Here is a 23,433-nt window from a genome sequence, read left to right as displayed (position 1 = left end):
ATGTTTGTACCTGTATAAGCTAGCGGGTTAGCTTTGGTTACATGTCCCAACCACTGCTTGGGGTTCGGCATAGTTATTATTGCATCTCTCAATGTTACACCCATTATCTTTTCCTTTCATTGTACGCTGCATAGTCTTTACATCCTTGGGAATTTCTTTTTCGGACTACTATTTTTTGCTCCATATTTTAGTGCTGACAGGATATGATTTCAAAATGTCTGCCATCGATTTTTGGGCATTCTTATTCTGTTTTTTTTTCATGTGTAATTGACTCTCTATTGCAAAAAATTTGTAAACTTGTTTTCATTCTTTGTTTTTTGTTCATTTTGAGGGGACTTAAAATGCTCTCTGTAATATTTGATGTAACTACCACTGCTTAGCTGTAAACTATTGTCTGGTCTGTAAATGGGATGTGGATGTAAATAACAATAACTGTGATGAGATGTAAATAACAGCCACAAAGACTTGTTAGTGTGAAAAAGGTAAATGCAGTTTTTTTTTATTGTGAAATATGCGTAAGTTTTAAAACTTTTCTTTGAAAAGTCCATCTCTAATTACCACTGCCAATTACTTATAACCTTAAGTTGTGTCTTTGTCAATATCTTTTGTTTTCAATTACGTCACACGCTAGCATGTAATAATGCCAGCTGAGTTGCTCGCTCTTAAATGCCAATTATTCATAGGTTGTTCTCTATATATTACCTTGGCTTTTTAAACGTGCTCGCGTCATTTGAGTTTGACGACAGCGACTCGGAGAGTCGGCAAGAAACAGTTGCTGGGGTTCCTCCAAATGAGGAAAAGCTTGGGGCATATGGGGACAAAATTAAGGATTTGGAAAATGAAATCGGGAATCTGAAAAAGGAGGTAGAAAAATAAATGAAAAGAACTGTCAGCTTGCTGTGCTCTTAGGGCAAGAAAGGGAGCGATCAAGGAGACTCACATATGCCCTGCTCAACAATTTTAGTAAGTTGCAAACTCGCATCAATGTCTCTTGACTTTTAGGTCACAATCTTGAAGCCTTCCTTGCCTTCATTTCTGTGGTGCAGTATCTGCAGGGGTGCAACAGCTGTGCCAATTGCGCCAATTTGATAAAATTTGCGATTGCTGTGCCGAGCTGCGCCAACACTGGGAAATTTGCTAAAATTGCACCACGCTGCGCCAAAATGCCCAGCCAGCCTCAAAATTTTCACAGGTGCGCTAACTTTAGCGAGAAATGCAAGCCACATCGGCCACGACAACAGTCAAAGCGCGGAGACCCTAACCAGCCCTACGCCCGTGAGACACAGTTGACCAGACAAAGTAACAACGCCTCACACCCATCGGTCCGCTGACCGCAGCAGATACCTATCGGCGGGACGACGGAAGTTCAAGATGAAAATGCGTTGCTGTAGCCACCTACGCTTCGCAAGACATGTAAATTTCCTAGCCTGTAAACGCTGCTATGGCTTGTTAGGAACTAAAGCTAGAAGCGTATGCCGCGTTTTCCTCGCGCGAACAAGCTCGACGTGCTGTAAACGCTGGCGTTGCCAGCGACCACGCTGATTCTCTCAGCAGTGTTACTTAAACTTTTTTTCTGTCTTGAAGTTGCGTTAATTCGGCCACAGTCCTGGCGATAAACATCCGGTACCATCGCCGAGCCAGCGGATGCGTGCCATTGTTTCTTTACCTGGTCTAACGCTCCTTGTAAGGGAGCCGAAGTGGTACCTAATTCACGGTGAAAAAAAATAAGTGGGCAGTTTTGGGGAGGTGAAGGGTGGGAGGTGTAATATTTATAAAATGTTTTTGCTTAAATTTCTGACTTGTGCAGAGAATGCTGCTTAAGCCACCTTTGCCGCAGTACTACAGTAGCCTACAAAAAAACCTCTTGAGATTCTGAAGGGGCTGTCAACACTAGTCACGGGACACTGCATATTTTGTTCAGTTACTCATGTGTTTGTACTCCGCATAATTTTGAGTACCAGAATAATAACTGATGTCTAAATAAGCTAATGGCCATCATTTAAACCAATCTATGACATTTCTGCTTTCCTAAAAAAACTTGCGGGACAGTTTTTTTTTTTTCACCACCCCTACCTCTTTGCTTTGCGAATCTCCCAAATTGCAAGGTCGCGAGCTTGGAAGATTCAAATTCAAAAATGCAGAGTCCGTCAAGTGACTTTACAGGCACAGCAAATGTTAATATAGACTTTATCATTGTTAGCTCAGTGGGGTGGTTCAAAATACCACTTTCATTGAAATAGCCGTGCTTATGCCACCATCGCAGGATTACGGCCATGTCGAATGCTTTATACATTTTTTTAAATGTAAGCCTTTTTTATACTGCTCAAAGTTTTGTATTTTATGATAAAAATTCATGTTTTTATGTAACCTGCTTCAAATTTAGCTTTTGGGCTCCAAAAGTTACAATTTGCTGCTCCAGAAATTTCTCCAAATTGAATTTCGGCTGTTGCACTCGTGACTGCACCCTATGTAGTGGTTCTTACAATTATGACGTGCAGTGATGTAAATGATGACCACTACCTCTAATACACTTATGACTTACATGTGTTAGCTTCCTGTAAAAAACTACAAATTTCTATATGAAGTGCTGACGTAAGTAGTATTCCTAATGATTTATACATATAATAATTCTTGCATCAGACTGCACTTTCAAATTAACTTCGTGGCAGAAATGTCATGTCAATAACACTTTTTAAGCTTTACTGAGTCTTGAGGCACCAGTGTCTCTCCAATACTACTCTGTGACAGCCTTTTTACATGAAAGCACGCGTGTCTATGCTTAGACTTTTTATGCTGTCAAGTTTAGTGTGCAGAAAACACCCAGCTGTAACCACACTATTTGCTTTATTTGGGCATATGTCAGTTTGGTAGCTATTCGCAGCGAGATCGGGCTATAGGTTGCAGAACCATCCCCGCGTAAGTATGAATAGGCGGTCGGTGGGGCATATACAAATACACGCAGTGGCGCTTCGTGGAGTGTGGTCTGAGCTGATTGTTGGCAGATAAAATGCGTTGACTACAGCTTACTCTGAATCTCTACTGAATAAGTGCGCGATGCATATGCGACACTAACATTAACCTCGAGTAAAGCGCGTTCTGCTTTTCGTAGGGATGCTCGCGATGGGTGACCCTCTTCGCGCTTTTGCGCTAAATCCCGTCTTTGCTGAGTTGTCTGTACATGGTTAGCTTGTGTTGCGCCTGCTACGCACTGCTGTAGCACGACTGAAATATTGTTTACATCTTTCTCATCTGCACGCTACAAGAATGCAAGAGAGATTGTACAAAGCCCGCAAATTTGTGTGATTAGTTCAGTATGACCATTCGCACCTCATTCTGTTCACCGTGGAATGTGGGACAGTCAATAAGTCTAGTCAAAAAAGCTCAATTGCTGACCGCGCTTTGAGCTACACTGCGTTTACCACGTGTTCTTGCACCAGTAAAAGTATAAAAATCCTATATAAGAGTGTAGCAGAAATCTTTCATTGATAGATTACGTGCATGACAATGCTACAATAAAGGCCTGGTTAATGGGACAAGACAGTTTTTTTTTCAGCAAGAAAAATAGCTACAGCCTTCCGTCGGTCACTAACAATGCCACACAAACGCTGAAGGCATTGTAAGAAGACAAAATTTTTGTTGAAATTATACATTTTTTTATATATAAGGCATACCGTCTCAATTAATTTTCAACATCTGGGCTCTATTCAAAGCGTTCTTAAATCTAAGTACACAGTTGCGCATGGTAACTCCGTTTTAAATACAGTGTGCCGAAGTCTCACAGTTCATGTGATATCGCTACTACATATTTCTATGTAGTGGTACCCGCATGATCAATAAACTACAGTGCCATAGTTTTACACTTTTTAACAGCGCGCAAGTACATGGCTGAGAGCCTTTTTTTTACAACTGAGTCGTTCTAAAACACTGCATTTACACAGCATTCAATAATCCTCATGTTTCGCAGGATGCCAAGAGCATTTTGTGATGTGCTTGAAAGAGAAAGCGGCACCCACTCTAATCGAATTGAATTTTTCAGGAAGTATCACGAGCGTAACCACAGTCATAATTTACGACATATTAGTTTCAAGAAAGACACGCTTCGTACAAATTACGGTACACAAAAACTAACTTACCAAATTCCCCACTTTCTTAATGAACACCCCACTGTGATGGCATTAATTGAACAAAGTTCCTCCATTTATGTTTTCAAAAAGAAGATACACACATTCCTTCTAAAAACTCAAACAGATTCTCATACCTCTTTCGATTCATTTTATTTTATGTAACTTTTATATGCTGCTGTGACTTTATGAATTTTTTTTTTGCTTTTGTCTGCCTGTTTGTTGTGCGTAAATAGTCTCTTATTATTTCTTTATGTGCTAATTCATAATTGCTGTTCATTTCTTTGTTAATACTGGCTTGATGTAAAAAAAAAATTGTAAATGTTTTTTGATATTGTATGTATCTCAATTTCTCAATTTTTGTACTGCTATATATAACCTGTTTATGTATGTGTGTACATAGGGGGTTGGCGCTTTGTCAGGCTTTCTTTGCCTTTACGCCGATCCCCTAGGCAAACTGTGTACACGGGTTGTCTGAAATTAAATCAATAAAAAAAAAAAAAATTATTCTGGTGAATAGAGGATATGTCAACAATAAACAGCACTCTGGAAAGTTGCGCTTGCCGATCTTATTACAATCCATTAGCAACTGAGCTAGACCAAATGCTTTCGTAGGTCATTTCAGACACACGTAGGAACAGTTGCACTTGCACTGACATGACCGCACAAACCACACTTTGAGAGCGCGCTCGACGTAATCGCACATAGAAACACGACGTGGCTAGCAGACGACGCACGGAGCAATCTACACTTGGACTCTTCGGCCAGTTCCCACCAGGCAGTGACTCTGCTTAATCTCGCAGTCAATATTGACTCTGCTAATTGTGCAGTGTTCAAGTGATGCTATGGTTGCTGAATTCGGGCCAACGAATTACTGAGCTGTGTAGCAGGACACATGGTCCATACACATTGCATACAGCTTTAAAGGTTGTCAACTCCTCCAATTCGATTTGTCACTCATGTCTTGCCAGAGAAACCCCGCCGCAGCGGTATGGCGGCTAAGGTACTCGGATGCTGACCCGCAGGTCACGGGATTGAATCCCGGCTGCAGCGACTGAATTTTCGAAGGAGGCGAAAATGCTGTAGGTCCATCTGCTCAGATTTGGGTGCACGTTGAAGATACCCAGGTAGCTGAAATTTTCTGAGCCCTTCACTACGGCATCTCTCATAATCATATGGTGATTTTGGGGCGTTAAACTCCACATATCTATCTTGAGTGACAGAGGAGCTATATACCAAACCGCATAGTGACAGCTGTGTTCTTAGGCACGTTAAGTTGAAAACTGTTATAGTACTGTGCATTGAGTGTGATGGTGCGGATATTGGCAGTCCGTAATGCAAGAAAGTTTAACTTTTCTTTGTTATGAATGTTGCATAATGTGGTATGTTGTAATCTGCATACAATGTTTTTGATATTGAAATGGCATGCACTACTGGAAGAGCAGCTGAAGCCCCCAAAAAAGTTGCAGATCTGCTCGTTTCAGCAGAGGCTTCAAGTATGAGTTTGTATGGGTTTCCTGTTCGTGAAGGTTCGCTTGTTAAAGGGGTCCTACAACACTGTTGTTGTTCTTTGTAGTTTGTCACATAAACCGTCATTTGTACCCAATGAACTCGGATGGAAGTTAGCGCTAGTTCTAGTTCGTCTCTGTGTACTTGTCTTCAGTTCGCGCTATAGCACTCGTCATGGAACTTAAGGTGTCGCACGGAGCCTTTGTCCAAACAATTCTTCTACACAATTTGGACTTTGTCATGTAAATAGAAATCATGAAGGATCAAGGCACAACTGAGTGTTTTCCACAGTGCAATGCTATATCTTGTATCGCAGATCTACTGCAGCTAATGAGGTCCTAGCACAGAGTTTTGAGCAAGGCAGGTTCACCCATTTTATTGACCACTTCTGTGATTCTTTGCTGCCATTTAATTGGCATAGGTAAGGACGGGAGTGCCAGGCCACGGTTCTATAGGAATACATGGAATAGTGGACTGGGAACGTTTGACCCCCCCCCCTCCCCTGTACACCAAAAGTGTTTCATGTGTGGCAATGTGCAAAGTGCATAATGACAAGTACGTCAAGCTGTAGTGTGCTACATTCTTAAAGTAGTTCTGACAACGAAATCGCACATTTCAGATATGTTGTTCAAGTTTCCTGTATTGGCAATTGTGACCAGTTATTACGTGCAAACGTTTCCTCTAATATATTTTGTTTTGCTTCACTCACGAGAGCTTGTATGGTGATGAACTATTACAATTTTCAGGGGACGATATTTGCAATTATGATCTTTCAGATCTTTTAACTGAAAATGCAGGCCAAGTTGGTGGAGGTATGTGGTTCTACTTTCTCAAGGTGAAGATTTATGGAAAAAACTACCTTGTTTTAGCTATAAAATTGCTATTTCTGATTTTGTGCAACTTGAGTTCTTCTGTAAGTATATTGTAAGCTTCTTGATAGCGACTATGGCTAAATTTTGTGTCAGGTAAAACAATAATTTTACAGCAATAGAAATTGTAGAAAGTGCCCTATTAGAAAGTTTTTCGGTAATGTTCATGCAGTGGTCTGTGCAAAGTTTGTAAGTGATAAGGTCTTATTGACACGTAATACAAAAGGGGGAACACACACAATGATTTATTGAGGGCGAAATTGTGCCCAGAAAAGTAGCTATGTCACAAAGAAGAGTCCGCTAAAAGCGTTCCGCCTACGTGTCCCTTTCTGAACAACTCCGTCAGTCTTCCCGGCTCATGCTCCTCCACCCGAGGCAAGAGCTGCTCTGCCCAAGATGCGTGAGCAGGCGCGAGACACAGTAGACGCCCACATAGCGTCTCGTTGGTTGCGAGGCCCTGTAGACGCTCACATAGCGTCTCGTTAGTTGCGAGGCACTGTAGACGCTCACATAGCGTCCCGTTGGTCCTCTTGGTAAAATAATTAGTAGGAGCAATCTTTGTGGCATTATGTTATATTAGTGAGAAAGGCTCTTCTAGTGTTGTGAGCTAGCCGGCTAGGTAGAAAAAGTTTACAAAACAGCATTTACGCGGCTGTTTGCTGGTGCACTGCCTTTGTGCGTGTGCCCACGCTCTGAAAAGTGCCTCTAAATCAAGCTTTTTGGTAGCAATATAAGCTTGGGGTGTTCGCCTCTTGTCATGCTGATAAATGGCTTGTCTGTGGGAGGAACCGTTCACACTTGGCCTCGAAGGGAGCGAACGCAGCAAAACTCACCGGAATTTTTTTTCGCTTTGCTGCCCAAGTGGACGGAAAACCACGCCGCAAAAAAAAATCAGTCTGAGCCCTATTTTACTGCCACGTGACACCATCGTCTTTCCCTTCAACTTTGGCTCTACTAGTTTAAACTACGTTGCGAAATCAACTTGGTGGCAAATGCATGAATGGTGGCTCACATTGACGCAATTGCAAACTACCCATGCAGTACGACAAAGCTTAAGACTGTGACAAGAATGCATTCATCGATAGCCTGGTTTAGATTGAGAACACTGAGAAGTAAAGTAAGGTGCAGCAGCAGAGAGTCAGCTTGACCTGATGAGTCTCGCGGTTACATAACAGGCCCAATCCGCTGTTTCAAGTGTCCTCTGTGTCTTTTCCGTTCTCCTATCTCTCAAAGCAATCTGTGAAAAGAAGCAAACTTTATTGTCAGTGATTTGCCAGCATACAAAGAACGTGCCATGACTCTTAATGCTCGTGAAATGGATAGAATGAAATGAATTCTCAAAGTGGCAAAGACGGTGGCATGTATGAGGGGCAGAATAAAAATGAATGTTTTCTGTGTGTGCTGACGTGGTTTTTGGTATGCGCTGGCATTTTGTTTTAGCTTTGCTTTCCAATAGAAGAGAAAGTTAGGCTTGTTGGTTGTTCATGCTTGAGATGTAAAAACACTGCAAAAAAGTTTCCCCAACTTTGAATCCTCCAGGACCGACTTTTTCGTGTCAACATCGTAACGTGCTTCGTAACGTGCTCGGCCACTTAGGTGCAGCAAAGTGAGTGAATTTCGGGTGAGTTTTAGCGTTTTCATTCTTTTTAAGGTCAAGTATGAATGAGCTTTCAGCGCAAGCAGCACGTGTGACAAAATTGTGGCACGGTTTTATCCCTTTCAACAGCTTTCCTGACAGACAGTGAAGGCAGGAAAGTTTAAAACGACACCAAGTACTTGGTCATCTTCATGATCAGCTTGTAACTTGTTATGATTAATACGAATTTGGGATGATACGAATATCTTGCGTGCTCTCTGGGAATTTATATGAACAAGATTCTACAGTATAGGAGATTAATACCTTCAAATAACATGTCCGTGGTGCTCCACCCGCTGAGCTTCAGTGGCAACAAGTTAGTAAAACATCAGATGCGTTATTCGAGGGTCACAGGTTGTCCCGCGAGTGGCAAGTTATCTTTTTATTTTTTTTACTTCACATTATATAACATATACCACCAATAATATCCTCTATACTTTTCTTCCCATCACTGTTTATTGGCATCAATGGGAATTTTTTTTGGTTCCCACTTCCCATTCAAATGAATTTTATTTGTAAACAATTTTCCTTTTTGCTGCATTTAGAATGGATGTTCATTCTTGAGTACAATGATCTATACAAAAGTATAAATCTTTTGAAAAAGTATTCTTCGAAGTGTTAATTCTTGCTTCCTTGGCTAGCTTCTACACTAGCTAAGGTGGGAAGCTGTTGTAGGCACCTTGATGACTCCAGTGTTCAGTGGCAGCGTGAACGAAGAGCTGTTGTCCGATGAAGTGACGCTTTAATGCAGCACTCGGGCATCTGTCTGGATACAAGCTCGAACCACCGCTCTTATTTCGCGTCCAGACACCCTCTTTTTAACCCTCGGTCAAACAACACGCAATTGATTGATTAATATGTAGGGTTTAACGCCCCAAAGCCACCATATGAGTATGAGAGACGCCGTAGTGGAGGGCTCCGAAAATTTCGACCACCTGGGGTTTCATTTCATTTCATTTCATTTTATTACCTTAAAGGTCCCCAGGGGGACATTACATAAGGGGTGGGGTTACAAAAAACGTACAAAAAAGCCATGAATTAGTTCTTCAAAAGCCATGAACTGGGTTCTTCAACGTGCACCCAATTCTGAGCACACGGGCCTACAACAATTCCGCCTCTATCGGAAATGCAACCGCCGCAGCCGGGATTTGAACCCACGAACTGTGGGTCAGCAGCCGAGTACCTTAGCCACAAGACCACCAAGGCGGGGCAAAAACAACACGCAAGGGGATGGTTCTCTGTGCAACGCATGTCATCACACTCTCTCTCATGTTAGCATGTGTATCGGCTGAAATTTGCTAGTAGCCTTTCCCAGGCTTGAGCTCCGTCAGCTCGTACACTAAACGTCGTTTCGTAGAAGCCGCCCTAAATGCAATGAGAACATTGTCAAGCCTTGTGCGCTGACAATATGTGCATGTGCTAGCAAGGCAACCCTCCATCCCAAGAAACCACTCGGTAATGATGTACAGTGAGGGAGGGGGGGGGGGGGGACAAGCTTGCTTGCATGCTAGGAAAGCTGTATTGTCACCAAAGGTAAATATGCGCACTGCAACTATGTCTCGGTCGGCCCTGTGGCCAAAAAGCTACTTCTGCATGCTTACGGCAGATTTGAATGCTGAACAATCGACTTGAAACTTAGACGACTGCACGTCGCTTGGTTTTCGCGAGGCATGTTTTCTGTTCGTATCTCCCCTTTGTCCCCCACGGGAGGCGGCTTTGATCGCTCTTTCTATCAACTGTGTGAACGACGTCCGGCGCCCTTCTATCCCCTGCGCGGGTTTTCGAAGTCTTCCTTTACTCAACCGACCTGTCAAAAAGGTGGAACGGGTGCTCGCTATGAGCTTTTGAGCATTCGTATACACTGCGCGCCCGCAACAACACACTGCTCGCATAGCTCATACGAACTGTGTTCCTCTTTTAAAGTGCACTTGTTTAAATGATTGTTGTTTAACTTATCAAATGTATTTTTTGCCGATCTTCGAGATGAGTCCGTTACTCTGGGCCTGGCAGACTACGTTGATTTCGGTATGTGGATGAACTTGTCGGAGGTGAATCTGATCGGAAACTTAACATGTCCCATCCAAAGCCTGAACTTTCTTAACTGCTTTAGAAGAAGAAGACGTAAGGAAGAAAACATGTAAAAAATACTACGCTCATTGTGTTCTGAAGGTTTTCTTGCTTGTGTCTTCTTCTCGTGCAGTTTCAAGAAATTTTAACAGTGAAGCAGCTATTACCAAAGAGCAAAGAAATGTAATTTCTTTTGTATTAGCTAAGCCAAGGTTCGGAGAAATATTCTCGCTGGACAAGCAGAGTTAAAGGATCTCTGAAATTGATTTTCTTTAAAATTGTTTTGAGCACTTAGACTGCTACATCATCGGATCATTTGTACCATAATTTGAGTGAAGCTTCCTTATCAAAGAGTCTACAGGTAGTGAACTGTTAACCTTCTTAGCACTACTTTAGAAACTTTTTGCAGACAATTTGGGTCAACTGATCTAGTTGTCAGAACTAACCTCCTTGTTGCACAACCATGGCCAAGTGCACTACTGAGCTCTAGGCTGCGAAAATTCTGGTTGATACCCCCTTGAATATTTTTCGGTAAGCCAACATTCTTTATTAGCCGCAAGGACCTTCACTGGAGAGGCCGGCACTGCGATTGTTTTAATGCCGCAGATAGGGTGCTTCTGCTCACCCTGCTGTGTAGCTGCTCTGGAGCGTGACGGTCGGGTGTAAATGCTGTGCATTGCATTGCGTTCTAGGTGTATAAAGTTCACTTTGGTCAGCTAGAGATACTACTGTTGCATAAGCTTGCTAGGTTGTGTGCAAGCAGCTTCTGACAGAACTATAACATTGAGGGTTTTGCACCCCAAAACTACGATATAATTGAGGGACGTCGTAGCGGAGAGCTTAGCAAATTCTAATCATTTGGTGTTGCCTAACGTGCACTGACATCGCAAAGTACATGAGCCTCGAGCATTTCGCCTCCATCAAAAGTTGACTGCGTGGCCAGGATCAACCATGCAAATTTTGGATCAGCATCGGAGTACTATAACTGCTGCACCACCGCGGTCGACAGCAAGCAGCTTCAGTTTGCTGGTGTACTGTTTGATGCCTCAATGCCAGACATATGCAACAGAACAAGCTGTAACGTTTCGTCATTATTCCAAATGCAAAAATGTTTGACTGCTGTCTAGTAATGCCAAAAATGGAAAAAGACTCCAACGCTAACTCGCGGGTCTGTAAAAAGTACGTTCGTGACGAGGGTTTTCTGTATGTTGCAACAGCTAAGATGTTCAGTAACAGCTGACGTATGCTCACAAGCGCTAAATGAATATACAGAAGAGCACATATGTCTTGAATACTTCTCATAGCGAGGTCAGCACGAAACAAACAAGGTCTGCACAAAACGAACACATTTGTGATGCTTACGATCTCATTGAAGGTGGACATGAACATTGATAAGCTGTCTACAAGTGTGAGCCAAGGCGAAAACTAAACTTACTGGGGGAAAAGAAAAAAAAAAGATCTAAACTGTAACGATCATTACTCTGATCAGATCACAATAAAAATAAGCACAGTAGAGGAAATTGCCTCTTTGTTTTGAAAAATCGACCGCCATTTTCTAATCATATATGGCGATTCACAACACTCACTTTTCCTACATGTTCGTTGGCACTCCGTTTGCACTGCACTGCGCGAGGGGTATTGCTGTTCAGTGGCACGTTTCTTTCGTTGGTGCAAGTCCACTCGCTCATTTCATACAACGTCTGAGAATTCTCTTGAATGAAGAATGTAATGATGTATGAGCTAATTCAACGACACCACTTCCATCATCCTCTATGGTGTCAGCTGCAGCAGCTTTAGGTGACGATTGTAGCATGCTACACATGAGTACCACTGGGGGTGCCTACTCGTGGTTTGTGTACCTGGTCATACTCCTTCTCAAGAAATTAGCTTCCTGGAATCGAGTGAGGACGCACGGTGCCCACAGCAAAATTGCGCAGGGATGATACCTGCCAACTCTTCTGATTTTCCTGTAAAACGTACCAGTTTTGACCGTTCTTTTATTTTACTAATCTTGCCTAACATTTTACAAAAAATACTTCATTTTTGAGGAAAAAAAATTTAAATTAGTAAAATAGCATGGCCTCTGCGAACGGCTACAGCGCATTGCGGTAGCTAGTCGCCAAGGCCACAAAAACGGCGTTGTGCTGTATTCTGCAACCGGGAGAAAACAATATGTATTGGTGTTGTCATCGCATACCTGCCAATTAGGTCTGCCACATTGTCTGGGAGACTCCCGTATTTCAATCATTTCTTCTGTTTGTACGATGCCGTGGAAACCTCCCGGAAATGGAAATTGGTGTGCGGAACCGGCCGCATTGACAAAAATGCAGGTCAGTTCGTTCCAGGATTTTCGCGAGCCCACTACATTTTGTTATAAACGAGTTTCAGAGGCGTTCATCTAAACGTAGAGTCTCAGTGATGCGAAACCGCAGCAGATACGAATTCGTGAAATTCCCCAGACAAACGGTTGCCAACACGTGCTCAACGCTCGTTTGTTTGTTCCTTTCGGAAGGTTTATTTTTGTGTATTTAAAGGAAAATATTACTTATAGCCGAAAGCGATCTCGGGATACTATTTCACTTTTCGTATATACCATTCTTAATTCGATGTCTATTGGGCCGAAATCCGAATGTTTCGTACACTTTCTTAATTGCAACCTCTGATATGAACTTTAGCACCGAAACCATTGACGAAGGCTGATCGAGAGCAGCATCCTCGAAGCATCGGAAGTACGCGTGTGACCACCGCACCCACTGTTTTCTACAGTGCGTGTGGTTGTCGTTGCCACAACCGCTATAGACGAAACCGTGGGCGTTCTACACGATCACGTATGGCGACGACGTTACTGACAGAATGCCGAAAGTGTGCGCGCATGCCCAACGCTCGACCAGTCAAATCAACGCAGCTTTCGGCAAACTCTGTGGATAAACGTGCGGCAGTTGTGATCATAGATAGCATAAAATGACTTAGTTTTGAAAGCACGTGGATTGCAAACAAATTTACCACTTACCGCAACCACTGCACACAAAACCGTGGTCGTGGTGATGCAGTAGCAATCTACGAGCTCTGAGGACATGTGGCCGATGCAGCGGTAGATTAAAGGCGGTAAAGGCGTAAAAAAGGCTATAAGAGTTTTGCTTTCCTCTCCAAAGAATCTAGTAGCAAGAAAAGCCTTTGACCTGCGCTTTCGCAGCAGCCAGATTTTCCGTCCCGTTCGTTCATGTGTGAAGACATACACGAGTTGTTTCGATGGAAATCGATTTTTTTGCTACTTGTTTTGATGACCCTAAATTTCTGGAGAATATGCGCTCCTTTTGAGACTCTCACCTTAGTGGGAAACCCTACCCTCGTGTGTTCAGCTACTCCAAGCCACTGTGAGACCGCAACGCCGATGTTGACGCTTACGTTTGGGACCCCCCTCCCTCCTTCCCCCTTTCTCTTGTTTTTGGGGATGTTATTTTTCTTTTGGTGCCAAAAATGGTAGAAATAATTCAGCGTGTCGATTTGACTTATGGCAGCAAAACATGATTATGCTTGTCACTAACGGCAAATTCATCTCAGTACAAATTAGAAAAAAAAGTTGGTAGACCCCCCTGTGCCCTTACTTTCCTGTTTAGGGGTGCTACGATTTCTCTTTTGCCAGGTTTGCAGGTATGGAGAACTAAAGTGCCGCAAATTGGTTGCTCTAGTAGATGACATACCCTGGCGTCATATGATTGATGTCATGATGCAAATGGTGCCATCCTGTGTTGTTGAGGCCAATATGCCACAAATGCAGCGAAAAACTAAAACCCTCTGACAAACCTCATTATCAGGAATGAAAATCGAAATTGTGGAAGTATTCTTCATAGTTGAAGTGACAGCCATGTGTGACTTTAAATACTGTTTAAGTGAGACAACACACCTAGAAGTAATGAAGAATTTTAGTTTAGTTTACGCAAGGCTGCATGCCCGCAACGTGCTGCGTATGCTACAGTTTTTAAGGCTGCGTCCTACAGCATTAATCTACCGTGCACAACTTATGAGACGTGTACTGCAACTGAACGGCAGCAGGCCTTGAGTGTTGTTGCACGCCGTGTTGTGGAGAAGCACGAAGCTGTAAGAACGTATATTCGTCGACAGAACACACAAGTCAGATCATGAGACAAGGCGATCCTTTCCCAAGACGAGTAGTGATTTGGGGTGTTGAGGCTATAGATGAACTATCAGCATGATGGAAAGAGGAGGGGAACACGATCACTTCCCATTTATTTACTTATTGTTTGCTACAGATATTTTTAAATATCATGAGATAATAAAAAAACGGAAGTTGCTCAACGCCGAATCCAAAAAATGCCCTCATCGGCGCCGGCATTTTCACGTGTCATTTTTTCGTGTCGTAATAGCTGATTTTGCATTGATGAAGGCACCGTGTAAGAGAACATTCACTTGAGTGTCGAAAACACAGACGTGCATCCACATGTGTGCTCAATGCATGAGCAGGAGCAACCTTTACTTTCTAACACTTAGAATGCTTTCGCAGGCTACCATTCCGACATTTTCCGGTTTGACACGCAGTAACCACCACAGTTCAAAGGGATCGACGCCCCGTACACATTCCACAAATCTGTCATGGTACTTCACGTCAGCATTGGATTCCCCCTTTTTCGCAAATGACGTGCAGTCGTTCAACATTGTGCGCCAGCTTAGCAGCGATCCCTATCCACTGCACCTGTTCATCTATTGGTTCAGGTTACATAAGTTACAAATGCACTGAAATTCACAAGGAATTCATTTGCGTCCATGACAGTTGTGTTGTCGGTTGCAGCCCTCTTATCTGTTTTGGTCTTGGCTGTTCGAGATCTGGCGAAAGTCACTGGTAAGGAACGCAACGGTCCTAGCGGGTGCAATGTAAGTGCCGAGATCTAGTGTGCACACCCCTTGCGTGCGCAAATGCACGCATCTCTCTTAAGTTCAACAAATGGCTCTCGTGCTCCCTGTCGCGTGTTGCGTACGCTAGGCTGTTGCGCGCTAAACTAGAACTCTGTAATGACAGGCTAGTGAATCTGCGTTACTGAAATAATGAAAACAATGAACACAATGGCAAATGTCTGCAATTGACCCAGAGATGTTGGAATAACAAGAGCCGTCGATACACATGCACTCATATGTGAGGTATTGCTGGTCATAAACACTGTGCACTCATTTTCCACATGTACTAGGAAGGCATTGTTGTTTTTAGAGTGGTAATTAGCTGGCAAGGGAGATTTGAACCAGCCAAGATGGCTCAAGTAGGTGATGCCTCTGCAAGCTTACCTTTGAAATTCGAAATTTATTTGAAATCTAAATACAAGTGATAAATTGCATCTGTTGAATACAAATACAGAAGCAGGTCTCAAAGTCACTAGACTGAATCTTTACTCTAAGAAGCATAATTTTTTTAAGAATATAGTCTTTCTTCGGGACCTTCGATGGAAAAATTTTGGTCTGCCTGTCTGTACATTTTTCTGTTTGTCCCCCCTCAATGGAATTCGAAACTCTAAACTACATTAGCCGATATTCCAAACGGTTGACCACATCCGCAGCGCCCAACACTGTTGCTCAAGATTCAGCATTTAAACTTGTGCAATTGTCAATTAAAAAGCAACTATTGCGCACATTTGAGACACCATAACAACACGTGTACCGTAAAAACCCGCATATAGCTCGGACCCGCATATAGTCCGGGGTGTAATTCGGGGATAGCAAACGTGAGAAAAAAAGTTTTCACCCGAATATAGTCCGAGGAAAATGGAAAAAATGCATTTATTGACATTTCATTCATCCTCGTCGTCGGACGCACTCTCTTCCGAAGCTCCCTTGTCGGAAATGTTCTCCCACAGCACATCATCCTCAGTGCCATCAAGCGCGTTGGAGATGGAGCACTTTTTGAAGGCGCGGCAAACGAGCGCCTCTGGAATGCAGGCCCAAGCCTCGACTATCCACGAGCAGAGCATCGCTGGCGAGGCCCGTTTCAGCCGTCCGGCAGGGGTCACTTCTGGTTCTCCGGACCTCATCCACTCCACGTACAGGCGCTTGACATGGTCCTTAAATGGCTTATTAAGGCACACATCAAGCGGCTGCAGCTGTGATGTCATCCCTCCCGGGATGACGACGAGCTCGGTGCGGGAGTCGCGCAGCAGTCGCTTTACGGAGTCGGCCAGGTGACACCGAAACGCGTCGAGCACAAGCATCGAAGGGAGCCCCAGCAGTGCTCCGGGCCGTCGACACCACACGGACTTTATCCAGTCAAGGACTAACGATTCGTCCATCCACCCCTTGTCCTGGCAGCGGACGACGACATTTTTCGGGAACTTCTCCCCCTTCGGCAGCGTCTTTCGTTTGAACACCACGTAGGGTGGCAGCTTGCGACCGTCAGCCGTGCAGGATAACATTACAGTCACCCGCGTTTTTTCGTTTCCAGTCGACCGCACGATAACTTGCCTGGAGCCTTTTTGATGCACCGTCAGCGCCGAGGGCATATCCAGGTAGACCGGCGTCTGATCCGCGTTGCCGATCTGGCCCAGCTGAAAGGGGACTGCCTTTCGCAACACAATTATGTACCTTTGAAAAGCCACGAGGTGCTCTTCGTAGCTCTCTGGTAGCTTCTGGGAGATCGACGTACGCCGACGTAGGGAGAACCCAGCGCGGCGCATGAAGCGAGACACCCAATGCTTGCTCGCTTTGAAATCCTCCGGCTGAATGCCTTTGTCTCGAGCGATCTCCCTTGCCTTCGCTTGTAGCAGCTCGATGTTGACAGCGAGATGTGCAGCTCGCTGCTCCCGCACAAAGTCTGTGAGTTCTCGTTCCACGTCAGGAAATGCTCCATTTTTTGGTCCGCGGAAACTTTTTCGCTGGCCGCTGCATGCAAAGAGGGCTTCCTTCTGCTTCCGCCAACCGCGAATGCTCCGCTCGTTGACTCCGAACTGCCGCTCCGCGGCACAGTTGCCGATGGTTTCGGCAGCAGCGATAACTTTTCTTTTAAAAGCAGCAGAGTACTGCCTGCGCGGTCCTGACATGGCGTAAAATCACAGGAGCAAAATCGAGGCCGTCATTATGGGCACCAAGTTGAAGCAAAGGCCACTGACCAACTGACCAGTTAAGACTAACGCCGCTAACACTACCTAGCGCAGAAGCGCGCAGACAGCTGATGATGATGATAGCACCGCGCTATGCCGAAACCGAAACTGAATTTGGGCCGAAAATTCTTGGGACCCGCATATAGTACGGGGCCGAAATTTCGCACCCTAAAATCTAGAAAAAAACCCCGGGCTATACGCGGGTTTTTACGGTATATTCTGCATGTGCGTCTTTTACTAGAAAAAGCAAACATAAGTAATACCAAGGACCGTAGCATTGATCACACTGTGCTGACCATGCAACGCTTGCACGAACAGGTGAGAGTTCTCAACGCTTTGCTAAGACGACACGGTGGTGGCACTTACCTGACGCCTTGCGTTCTACACCTTATCACCTCAGAGACGGGCGCGCCCGCTTTGTTTTCTAAGATAACTGCCAGATGGCACTCATGTATCACATGTGAAGTGACTTGATGCGCTAGTTCACCTCCGTCGCATGCTCGAAGCACTCTAATGCAGTGCCTAAAGAATATGAATCACCAATTTTCTTGCGCATAACATCAAATAAATGTTTTTTCACTCTCTCTACACGCAAGACTATTGTCTTTCGACGACATATGTAGATTAACATGCAGATATGGGACAAACTTCTTAAAATTTCTATTCTTCGGATAATTTCTTACTTCTGGGATTTTATTTGTGTTTTTAGTAGTAGTGTAAATTTGGTTGCACGTACGTGTGCCGATGTGTGTTTTCCTAAACATATTAGTGTGATGTTGGTGCTTTTTTCTGTCTCCTCACTTAATATTTAGCATATGTTTTAATGCTGAAATGACATGTGCAGTGGCGCACCAACACGCCCAGATCCTCATGTTTCTGATAATCTGGAAAACTTACTTTTGGGAGATTGCGTGTGTATAGAAGATTGACAAAGCAGTTGCAAGGCACCTTTCATACACATAATTTACTTTTGCAAAACTTTGCAGCAGGGACAGCATACGACGGGAACGCTCATTGCTGTTGTTTTCCCAGGTGTTCGAAGCGTACCGCGGCCGACTATCAACATTGACAGCGGAGCATGCTGCATCCAGCGCCTTGCAAGAGTGCTGCACTGACCAACCGGTTACGTTTTTGCGCCCGGCACCCTACCACGTGACATCAACCACCCCTGGCACTTCAAAAAGACAGCGGCAATATCTCTCTCGATCGCTTGGCAGCAGGGACAGCCTACGACGAGGACGCTCATTGCGGTTGTTTTCCCAGGTGTTCGAAGCGTAGCGTGGCCGTCTATCAACATTGACAGCGGAGCGTGCTACATCCAGTGCCTTGCATGAGTGCTGCACTGACCAACCAGCTACGTTTTTGCGCCCGGCAGCCTACCACGTGACATCAACCACCCCTGGCCCTTCGAAAAGACATCGGCAACGCCTTCCTCGATCACTTGGCAGCAGGGACAGCATACGACGGGGACGCTCATTGAGGTTCTTTTCCCAGGTGTTCGAAGCGTACCGTGGCCGACTATCAATATTGACAGCGGAGCGTGCTGCATCCAGCGCCTTGCAAGTGTGTTGCACTGACCGACCGGCTACGTTTTCGCGCCCGTCACCCTACCACGTGACACCAACCACACCTGGCCCTTCAAAAAGCAGCGGCAACGCCTCTCTCGATCACTTGGCAGCAGAGACAGCATGCAATTGGGACGCTCATTGCTGTTGTTTTCCCAGGTTAGGCATTTGTCCTCCTGTTTTGTACAGTTCATTCGCTATCCTAGTGCTGTCTCTGTTGCCTATGTTCAAAGTTCGTACTTGTTTTGTCCACTGTTGAACTTGACTACATGAACAACGACTACGCAAATTATAAAACATGTGTGCTGAATTTAGGAAGGAAAACGCTGCTCTCGGGGCGTTCCAAGAGGCAATGCAATGTGAGCTAGACCGTTTGAAAAAGTTGGTGCACGAAAATTCCACGCGCCTAAGTGCTCAGGATCAATACTTTCGAAAAAAATATAGAAATTAAAGAGATCCCACGTGCCCCTAATGAAAACCTTTTGCAATTGCTTGCCAAAGTTGGCGACACCTTCGGGGAGCCCATAAGTCAACAGGACATAGAAATAGGCCACTGTTTGCCAGCGATGAGTGCCGCTTCGCAAAGTAACACGGCACCAGACACAGGTGTTGCAAAGAACAACGAGGTACGCCCTCGTGCAAGTGCTGTTCCCGATCGGGGAAGCAGAGCAGGATGTGACACCCCCCCTGAACGAAAACATTGTGGTTGTTTTCAATCGCCGAGCTAAGAGGGATGTCATCGTTAAGAAAGCACGGAGAACTCGATTCACAGCTGAGGAACTGGGATTCACTGCTAAACAGTCTGTTTTCGTAAATGGGCACCTTTGTCCCCAATTGAAAAAATTTCTGGGCATGACGATTGCTCGGAAACGGAACATAAACTGGCGCTTCGCGTGGGCAAATGATGATGATGATGATGATGATCCTTGATACTCTGGCGCGCACCCACAAAGGGGGATCGGCCAAGAACCGGGCGGCAGGATCTTAACTAAAAGGCTAATGGTTTTTCAAACAAAACGTAATTTTGAGCTGAAAAAAAATATAAAAAGAGAAGCCAAAAATCAAAAAAGGAGTATATCTGAGCAGGGAGCGATGCAGGCTATCAGATGCGATTTGAAACAGAGGTAATGGTGGGTCTAAAATGATATATATATATATATATATATATATATATATATATATATATATATATATATATATATATATATATATATATATATATATATATATATATATATATATATATATATATATAGGCAGATTAACATGGCAATCGCCTTGTTTCAATTAGGTATTTTCAAATACCGCAGAGCAGACGTCCCTGTGGCTATACCCGAATTTAATGCTCCCAAACGACAAAATTACTGCCACATTTAATTCTAATCCCAATTTTTCAAGTGGAGCTACCAGGTATCTTTTCCGCTGATGAGAATATTGGCGACAGAACAAAAAGAAGTGATCTATCGTTTCCATTTCTTCGCAAGTCTGACATAAAGGTGACACCTTTAGACCAACTTTATGCAAATAATAATTCAGTTGCGGAATTCTGCAACGCAATCTTGTAAAAGTAACTTCCAAGTGCCGTGTTTCACACCACTGTCTATTCCAGCGGCATCTTAGGTGTGCGAAATCTCGATATTTATTCAATGAGTAGCAGTCGTATTCATGCAAACAGAGGTTTCTAAACCTTATTGCTGTCGCGTAAGCCGTATCAGGCAAAATCGGGATAAGAGGACCGCTAAGAGATACTGTGGCTAGTACATCCGCCATCTCATTGAGATATATGCCACGATGGCCTAGTACCCATAAGAGCTGCAGTTTTTTCAAGTTTGTCGGTATGAGTTGTCGAAACATGTGCATAAGTGTTAAGTTGGCTCCTGAAGACAGAGCAGCACATACTGAAAAAGAATCTGCAATTACGACTGCTTCCGATTCGCCCAAAGGAACTTTCCGTAGTGCCAGTACAATAGCAAATAATTCTGCTATGAATATTGGTGTGTAATCTGGGAGTCTAACCGAAAAGGACCAGTCAAGGGAACGTGAGAAGATACCTGCCCCAGCCTTTTCATTTCATACGGATGCATCAGTCACAATTATGTTGTTCATGTTCACATGTGCCAAGTAATCCTGCAGCCGATCATTTAAATATTTAAATGGCATTTGTTTTGCGTTAGAGGGATAAATGTTCTCAAATTCTATCTTAAGATCTAAATTAACGTTTCTTGTTGAGAAAATATGTTTGATTTTGACCTTCAGTGGTTCTAGCAGCGCTTTAACGAACAAGATCTGTGGGCAGGGAAATCGTGACCACCAAGTTTCAAAAAATAAGCTTGGTTCTTTAATAAAAGCATAAAACGATGCTCTCTGGGGCACAGTGTATATTTTTAAAAATGTTTGGATAGTAAGCATTTTGAATCTATTCAACAATGACGGTATATGCGCTTCCATGTATAGCACATTGTTAGCAACAAACTTGGGCAGTCCAAGGCACAGTCGTAAAGCCTCCCTTTCTAATAGTATTAGCGGTCTCATTTTATATGTCGCACTGCCCGAAAATAAGACACAGCCGAATTCCGTGATAGGACGAATGTACATATTATAGATCATTACCAATGTATTTCTTCGCAACCCCCTTTTTATGTTGCTGAGCTTGCGTAACCACCCCATGGCTCGTGTTGCTTTGGACTCGATGTGATCGATGTGGCCTTCCCAATTTAACGAGCTGTTATATATGATGCCTAAGTATTTGAGTGAATCCACCTGGGGAATCTGCTCTGTGCCATACATCAAGAAAATGTTGACAGGATCCCTGAACGAGAACGCTAGAAGCGCGCTTTTGTTTACGTGTAGAGACATTCCAATTTTTTCAAGCCATTCCTCTATCATGTTTAGGTAATTCTGTAATATCTGATAAAGTAATTGCAGATCACTGTTTGTCGCGAAGAAAGCAATGTCATCTGCATACACATATAAATGAATATTGCTATGCGTTAGAATCGAACTGAGGAAGATGTTAAACAACACCGGTGAGAGCACTGCCCCCTGTGGCACGCCATGGTATTGTCGATATCTGTTAGAAAAACAACCCCTTTAAAAGCAATAAAACTCTCTCTTCCTTAAAACTCTGCTACCTATGCTGCCATGTAGTTTGGTAAGTGTGACATTTCCATCTTCTCTATTAGTACTTTATGCTCCACTTTGTCATACGCCTTGGCCAAATCCAGAGTAACTAATGCACAATACTCTCTTCTACGCCTAGCCAACTGTATACGACTCTCCAAATCCGCGTGCGCACACCATATGGAGCATCCCGATTTAAAGCCAATTTGACTGGGGTTCAGTATTGATTTCTCCTCAATGTATTTTATTACACGTGCATTCAAAACTCTTTCAGTTAGTTTAACCAAATTAGATGTAAGAGAAATCGGCCTCACATTGTCAAGTGTATACCCATAATCCCTGTTTTTTAAGTATCGGAATTATTTTGGAAAGTTTCCAATCCGCCGGTATCTAAGAATTTTTCAAAGAGTAATTAACCATATTACAGAGTTCATGTGGGGAAATGTCATATAGTACTTTTATCATTGCTGAGGTTACTCCATCTGGTCCAGGTGCTGTAGGAGGTAAGTGCCTCACTACACCCGCTAGTTCCGCTAATGTCACCTCATTGAACTCCTCCCCTGCAATTGGCTTTACTATGTGTCTTGGCATTGTTGATCTGAATCTTTCTTCTAATCCTTTAGCAACATTTTCTAATATTTCAGTGAGTTCGCTAGGCGATAGAACTGAAGAATCAATATTGTCTGATGGTGGTATTATATTTCTGGAACGCAAAAATCTAAAAAGCGCTTTTCTGTTGTATGGTTTTGAAAGATAGCTAAATTTGTTAGTGTCATAGTCATCTTTTGCTTTGCGTACTGTACGTTTAAAATCTGCTGCCGCGTATTTATAGTCACACCAGTTTTTTGGGCATTGGTTGTGGATAACTTGCTTCCACGCCGCTTTTCGTTTTCTATACCCCCTCATACAATCAGCGTTCCACCATGGGCTAAACGACCCGCCTGTGTCTGAAGCAAATGGTGGCAAAATATTTGCGCGTGAAACGGAAACATCTCGTGCAATTCAAATCACATGTGAAGCCGACTTGCACAAAATGTGTGCGGCCGCTTCAAGCAGCCGCGGGGCATCTAGCATGCCGTACGCTTATCTGATTAGCGTTTTCGTTTTTGCGGCGCTACATTTCTTTTTTTTTCTTTTGTAAAAATGACGATATTACTTTGTGAAAATGACAATATTATCTAGTGAGGCAAGTCTAGCTGGACTATTCGAGGAGCTAGAGGGTGTTAAATTTGATATAATAGGGCTGAGTGAAGCTGGAGGACAGATGATGCCTATACGGTGCTACAGAATGGGCACGTCCTTTGCTATCAGGGCTTGGCTGACAGAAGAGAACTGGGAGTGTGGTTCCTCATTGACAAAAACATAGCTGGCAACATATAGGAGTACTATAGCATTAATGAAAGGTAGGTAAGTATCGTAATTAAACTCAATAAGAGATACAAGATGAAG

Source organism: Rhipicephalus microplus, chromosome 7 (genome assembly GCF_043290135.1).
Source record: "Rhipicephalus microplus isolate Deutch F79 chromosome 7, USDA_Rmic, whole genome shotgun sequence".
Lineage (NCBI taxonomy): Eukaryota > Metazoa > Arthropoda > Arachnida > Ixodida > Ixodidae > Rhipicephalus > Rhipicephalus microplus.
Note: the sequence above shows the minus strand (reverse complement) of the source record.